This window comes from Hevea brasiliensis, chromosome 7 (genome assembly GCF_030052815.1).
Source record: "Hevea brasiliensis isolate MT/VB/25A 57/8 chromosome 7, ASM3005281v1, whole genome shotgun sequence".
NCBI lineage: Eukaryota > Viridiplantae > Streptophyta > Magnoliopsida > Malpighiales > Euphorbiaceae > Hevea > Hevea brasiliensis.
Genome location: NC_079499.1, coordinates 43,125,232 through 43,131,944, shown reverse-complemented (window position 1 = coordinate 43,131,944; position 6,713 = coordinate 43,125,232).

Below are 6,713 nucleotides of genomic sequence, written 5' to 3'. Positions count from 1 at the left end.
AAAAACTTTTGCCATTACCATATTTTCATATCGCATGCATTTAAATTTTATACAAAATTCTTATAAATTTTCTTAAGTTATCAAAGGCCATACAATATTTAAAAAAATAAGAGATTAAAAGTGCACTAACCTGCTAATCTCCTTCCTAAGATGATTTGACTCCTAAACCAATATTTTCACCTTCCTCTTTATGAACTACTGTAATACAAAAGAATATGAACAGTTTAGAATAAATTCCTTAACTGTTTCTAACAAACATTCCTGCTGAACTAGTTTTATTTACTTAAGAATTTTCCAACCCAATTGGCCATAATCAATTATTTAGCTAATTGGTTACTTTCCTCACATAATAAAAGGTTCATTTAGGAATTTTATCAAACACTTAATGTGCAAAATTCACATGCCAAAATGAACTAGTTTCCTTTGTTTTTCAGACCTCTAGAAAATACCTTTGTATTTTCTATCAAAAGTACTTTAAATCCTGCAATTGGAACCAACCAACAAACATTCATCCAATACCAATTTAATTTACCAAAGTGGCTGCCCCAAAAGAACAAACACACAATAGTTAAAATTTCCAGTCAATTCAGGTAAACAGGGCAGTAAAGTTAAAATTCCACAAAAAATTCTAGCAATAAGGTTTCATGGCATCTTTTCAAGAATTGAACTTTCATATGTCCATTTCAATCTCCAATTTGAATCATATCAAAATCAGATCTACATCTCAAGTTATAAACAAAAATGTGCAAACTATTTTAGACTCCAGTCACAGTCAGAGTAGTAATAGGAAATGTAAGAATTTCACTATACAGCCAACAAAATAAATTTTTCGATCATAATTATAAAGTTTTAGGGTATTCATTTAGCTTTCAAATGGTTCAAGAATCACATTATTTCAAGTTTTGTAACACAAGTTATGAATTTTCAAATTTAGGTGTCCTTCTTCTGGAAACTATCAGGTCAGTTTTCCAGATTTAAGCAATAAAAAGTTTTACCCTTAAACACCATCTTACCAGGGGAATTAGTTTTAGCACAAAACTATAAAGTTTTAGAGCATTCATCAAGGTTTTCATAGACATAAAATTCACCAAAATCCAACCTTCCTAGCTCAAGTTATGAATTTTTAAAAATGACTGATCCAGCAGGCCAACTAGGAGAACCAGGGTTCCATCACCCCTACCATCTTTCTCACTATCTTATATTTCCCCCTTATTCCTAGTGATATCCTTACTCAAACTTGATAAAAAATAAAGATTATAGCACTAACCTTAGTTGTAAACTAGCTGCTAGCCCTTCTCCCTTCAATCTCCACCAAAACCCTTCAAGAATTTGGTGTCTTCAAGCTTCAATCACCAAGCTTTCTTACTCTTTTTTCTTAGGCCTTCAAAAATGGGATGATCTAAGGTTTTTACTTGGCATTTCTCCTTCAAATTTTGAGAGAAATGGCTATTGAAAGAAAGAAAAAATGAAAAGGAGGAAAAGAATGAGAATGGCCGACTGCCCATTAGGAGAAGATAAGGCAGATTTTTATCTCCCCTTTACCCATTGGTCCTTCATCCCTTTACCCATTGGTCCATAAGGTATTTTCTATTATTTCTAAATTTTCTCCAAAACTTTATAATCTATTCAAGGTAGTCCTCCAACCTTTTATTTACCTCTTAACTTATTGATTAATTCACTTTAGTCCTTTAACTCTTAGTGGCCAACTTCCTACTTATGAAAGGAAGTAAGTGCACACCCGCTTAGTTTGCCATTTATGTGAATACTTTTACTTCTTTTCATTTCTTTGACTTATTAATTCATAATTATACCTTAATTAAGTCTTAATTAAGAGTTTTACAAGGTCCTACATGAATTGAAGTAGTAAATAGACCCAAAATATCGATTTTTAGCCATTTCCCAGGGGAGTTACTCATCTCGGGGACTTGTGCACATTTAACTGATTTCTAATCTATTTCTTTTATTTTCCTTTAACTTTACTTGATCTTTATTAAATTAAATTATGACTCCTTACTTTAATTTAAGGGTGGTTTCAGACATTCCAGCCATTCAAACAGACATTAGTCACCTAAATAGTAGAATGTACAGAACTACCTAAAGTAAGGGCATTACAATACACCCATTTGAGCTTGAACAAGAGCAGTCCACTTGTATCATTCTTCCATATAAGCAAGCAAAGTGACAAGTTTGCTTCTTAACATAGTTGTAAGACCCATGTATTGTAACGCCCTTACTTTAGGTAGTCCATACATTCTACTGTTCTGATGACTAACGTCTGTTCGGACAGTCATAATGTTTGGAACCAGACTTAAACTAAAGTTAGGAGCCATAAATAACCTAAATAATGACTAAGAAAAATTTAAAAAAGAATTAAAGAAATGAAATGCAAAGAGGTTAAAGGAGTCGAGGCTCCGGCGATGGGTAACCCTAATCGAAAGCGACTGTGAATATAGTTGTCAACCCCAGATCCGTGGGGAAACCAGTTAAATAAATATTTGGGACTTAATTGAAAGATTAATGAGGTTTAATGACAATAAAAGTGTCATGGGAATGCAAGAAAAATTATGCTAATCAGTAAGGACAATTGTGATGTCATGAACACAATAAATGGCATTTTAGTCATTTCACCCTCAGAGTTGATTTTTAACCAACTGTTTGCTCGTTTTACAACCACCACAAGTGCATGGATCACTAACAAGTAATAAAGTGATAAGTAGAGTATCGTTCCCACGAGGACCGTGTTGAGTACCAAACTATAGTGATTTTAATTATCTAGACAATCGAATTGTAGAGAAATAATGATTATATCTAAATTGAAAGAAATAAAATCTAAATAATTAACTAAAATAAAATACTAATGGACAAAGGCATTCTAGAGCTAGGGGTTCACACTTTAATCAATTATAGAATCAATCTGATTCATTCAATAAATGAGAGATTATTACTTTGATGGAAATTAATCATAAGTTATCTTAAGTCCTTTCTCAAGGCACTCAAGGTGTATTTTAATTAACATAAATCTTACTTTCATGGTGATTAAATTAATTAAAACCCTTTAAGATCTTTGATTAATTTTGGAACTCTACAAAGGTCATCAGTCTATCTCTAAGTCAGATTTCCTAGGTTCAAAATCCTGATTTTTTAATATTAATCTTCATCTTTCAATCCTTCAATTAATATCTGTAATCAATACTAAGTGGGTACCAACACATAGCATGCATTAAGATCATAAGAGATTGATTCAAAGAATAAAATGCCCAATGTATTAAATAAAATCAAGCTAGATTTATAATTAAATTGAGAGTGCTACACCCTAAACCTAGAATAAAGAACCTACTCACCCATGATGAGTTTTACAATCAAGATTATAAAAAGATAAAGAGAAGACATGAGAAGAAAATAGAGTGAAAGAACCCAGAAAAAGAATTGCAGCCTTGGACTTTTGAAACTTCAGCTGAAAATCCCTTCTAGCAATCTTGCAGATCTTGTTTCTCCTTTACTTCCCTTGAGGTTGATGAGCCTCCTTGAATGTAAATCAGCTCTTGAATGTCAATTCTCCTCTTTGGACGTAAATTCTCTCTCCCCCTCAATACCTGACTTGTTCTATTTATATCTGGTGTAAAAACCCTAATTCAGAGTCCTAGAAGCATTAGGAGTCCATCCGGGTTGTCACACCCTACCCCTATGTAAGGCATAACATGATCCCGTAGTATACCTAATGAATTACCAACTCCGTCTACTGATAACCCATTAAATACACTACAAGGGATTTTCAAAACTTTTCTTACTTCTTTTACAGTGGTGAGCACTATTTACAGGTGTTAAAACCTTTTTGAACTGAAGTGATAGAATTGACACATTTGAATTATTTGGAATTTCTGTAAAAATTTTGGCAGAGTGCCCTCTGTATTTTGGATAAAACAGTTCTTCAGAAAACCTGTAAAAAGCACTTCAATATGTATTTGCAAATCTCAACTCCAACATATTTCTCAACACAATATTTTTCCCAACTCAAATCATGATGATTTTTCAAAGACGTAGATACAAGAAATATAATACAAAACTATTCAAGTAAATGAAATCTCAAATTTACATTTACAATAATTTACATTTAATTACATACCAAAATATTTTACAAGAGTTTCTATACAACTGCTCAAATAATTTACATACATATTATTACATGCATACATCAAAACCTATGTACATGGGTATACCTATGATATACCCAGGTGATCTGAATATATCTTCAAGGAAATTTACTTATCGCTCTATGCTCTTCTTACTCGCGACAAGATACAAAGCTATCATTGAGTGGTGAACTCGATGGTGCACAACTATAATTTAAAACATAGTACAATATACATTGACAAAATTTACAGTAAATAAATTGGGAATCTAAATACTCATCAAATTTCAAAACTCAAAATATTCGTTGCCAATAATGTAAATCATTTGTATAAATGACTTTGATCACAAAATTCAATTTATCAAATCATGACTAACCATTTAAGTAATTCAACAAAATCAATTATACATATACCATAATTGAAATCACAATTTCTTACCATTCAAAAGCCATTCTGTATCTCAAAAATCAATCTTTATCTCACTAATATGCAAGACTAATCCGAAAGGGCCATATTCGATGTGATTCTAACTCCCTATGGTCGGGGAGGTCGAATCAGATTCTAACTCCCTATGGTCGGGGAGGTCAAATCATCGTGCACAGTACCATCACAATAATGAATCTTCCGCAAGGGCCATAACGATAAAATAAACTTAGATCTAACCTCAAATCAGAGGAAAATCTAAGCTTGTGCACGTACCATGGTAATCAAAACACAACTAACTCCATTGTCTTCTCAACAAATGAGAGAGATGAGTAATAACCTAGTCAAGCATCTATAGTGAGATATAAAACAATATTACAATCCATTTAGTGAGCATAAATCACAATATAATTCGATTCAAAGTCAATTCTAATATCCAATAATTTTTATGCTCATTACAATTCAAATCATAAATTTGCATTTTTCCATGAAAATTACCTTCACAATTCAAAACATGTTCTATCACAATTTTCCAAAACATAATTTGTTCAATCCATAACAATGCTTAATACTTGTGGAAATACCATTTCACAAAGCTGAATTCATACATACTATAACAATTTTCAATAATCATTGAATTAAATCCAATGCTTGTTAAACATAATACATAAGAAAAATATGTCATTTAATCATATGAAATATTCAAAATAAAATCAGTTAAAAACTAGTTGTGCACAAACCTCTGATAATTGTCTCTCGGTCCGACTCGGTGTTTCCTTCCTTTTCCTGAGTCTTTGGTAACTGAGAAACACAATTTGAAGTGTTTCAGTACTAAATTAAACTGTCTCTAACGATAATGTTCGATAAGTAATTCACTGAAGGCTATTATTTGCTCAATTACCTAATATACCGACCCTCGATGCGTTTAAGGTAAATTAGGTTTTGGTGTCCTTAATATGTCACATTCGATAGGGTTTTAGGGTTGGTACGTTTTACCAAACTCATTTCCTTGTTTAGTGCATTTTCTTGCAATTTGCTGGATTCCGGGATACTAGTTTGACCTAACCGGACGACCTAGTTCCCTCAGTTTTCGGGTTTCGGTCAAAACTACAAACTTGTAGATCTATGTCTTATTGCACGCGGGGTAAAATTTTAGGTCAATCCGAGTTAATTAGACCAAGTTATGGTCATTATACTATTGCTGGTCAATTAATATCAAATTAGGTCAATTTTAGGTCAATTTGGTCAACTTTGGTTCGGCCAGTTTTTGGACCCGAACTTGTGCAAGCTTTTTGACTTGCTTATGGTCATTTCTAGGCTTTGGTGTCTTCATAAGACTTGTAGGTATGGGTCTTAACTATTCATGGTTAAACTTTTAGGTCAATTGGACCTGTTTTGGGTGAGTTATGGCCTAAAAACTCACTGCTGCCCAATTGGTCATTTTTCAGGTCCTAATTGCACCTAATCCGAATTGGTCATTTTCTTAGGTCACCTTGCAAGCAGAATTTTGGTATGTTTTCTCAATGAAAGTTGGCACATTTTGTGCCTAGTTTCACCTCCAATTGGTCTCATACCAATTGAGGTTACACATTTAAACTTATTGGCTAAAATGTACACTGCCCTTGGTTACTTTGCTTAACACACATCAATTACACACATTTACCTTGCAATATGTTTACTTCCCTACCAAATCTGTTTTGGTACATTACCAAAACTATATATTACTTTACATTAACATCACTTTGGGCAGATTACAATTATCCTCAACATACCAAATATAACTCTAATTCCCAAAGTTCAAATACCATTACACATACACATAAACATCACTAGTTTTTACATACACTTTACACAACAATTTCAAACACATATCCTTCAATCCTTAATGCCACAATTCTGCCCATATCTTCATGAACACATACACTTATCCAAGAGTTTCAAGGCTGCCGAAATTGTCCTTCAACACCAAAGTGTCCTACAATTCATTAAATCCCATTCCAAGTGCAAAATTCACCATATACATGTGAAGTAATTCACTAGGTTATTAAATCATCATGATCAACATCATTTCACAAATATATGCACAATTATTTCATCAATTACATGACTCCATGGCTGTCCAAAATGAACACAACAATAACTCTTCAAACTCAAAAATTT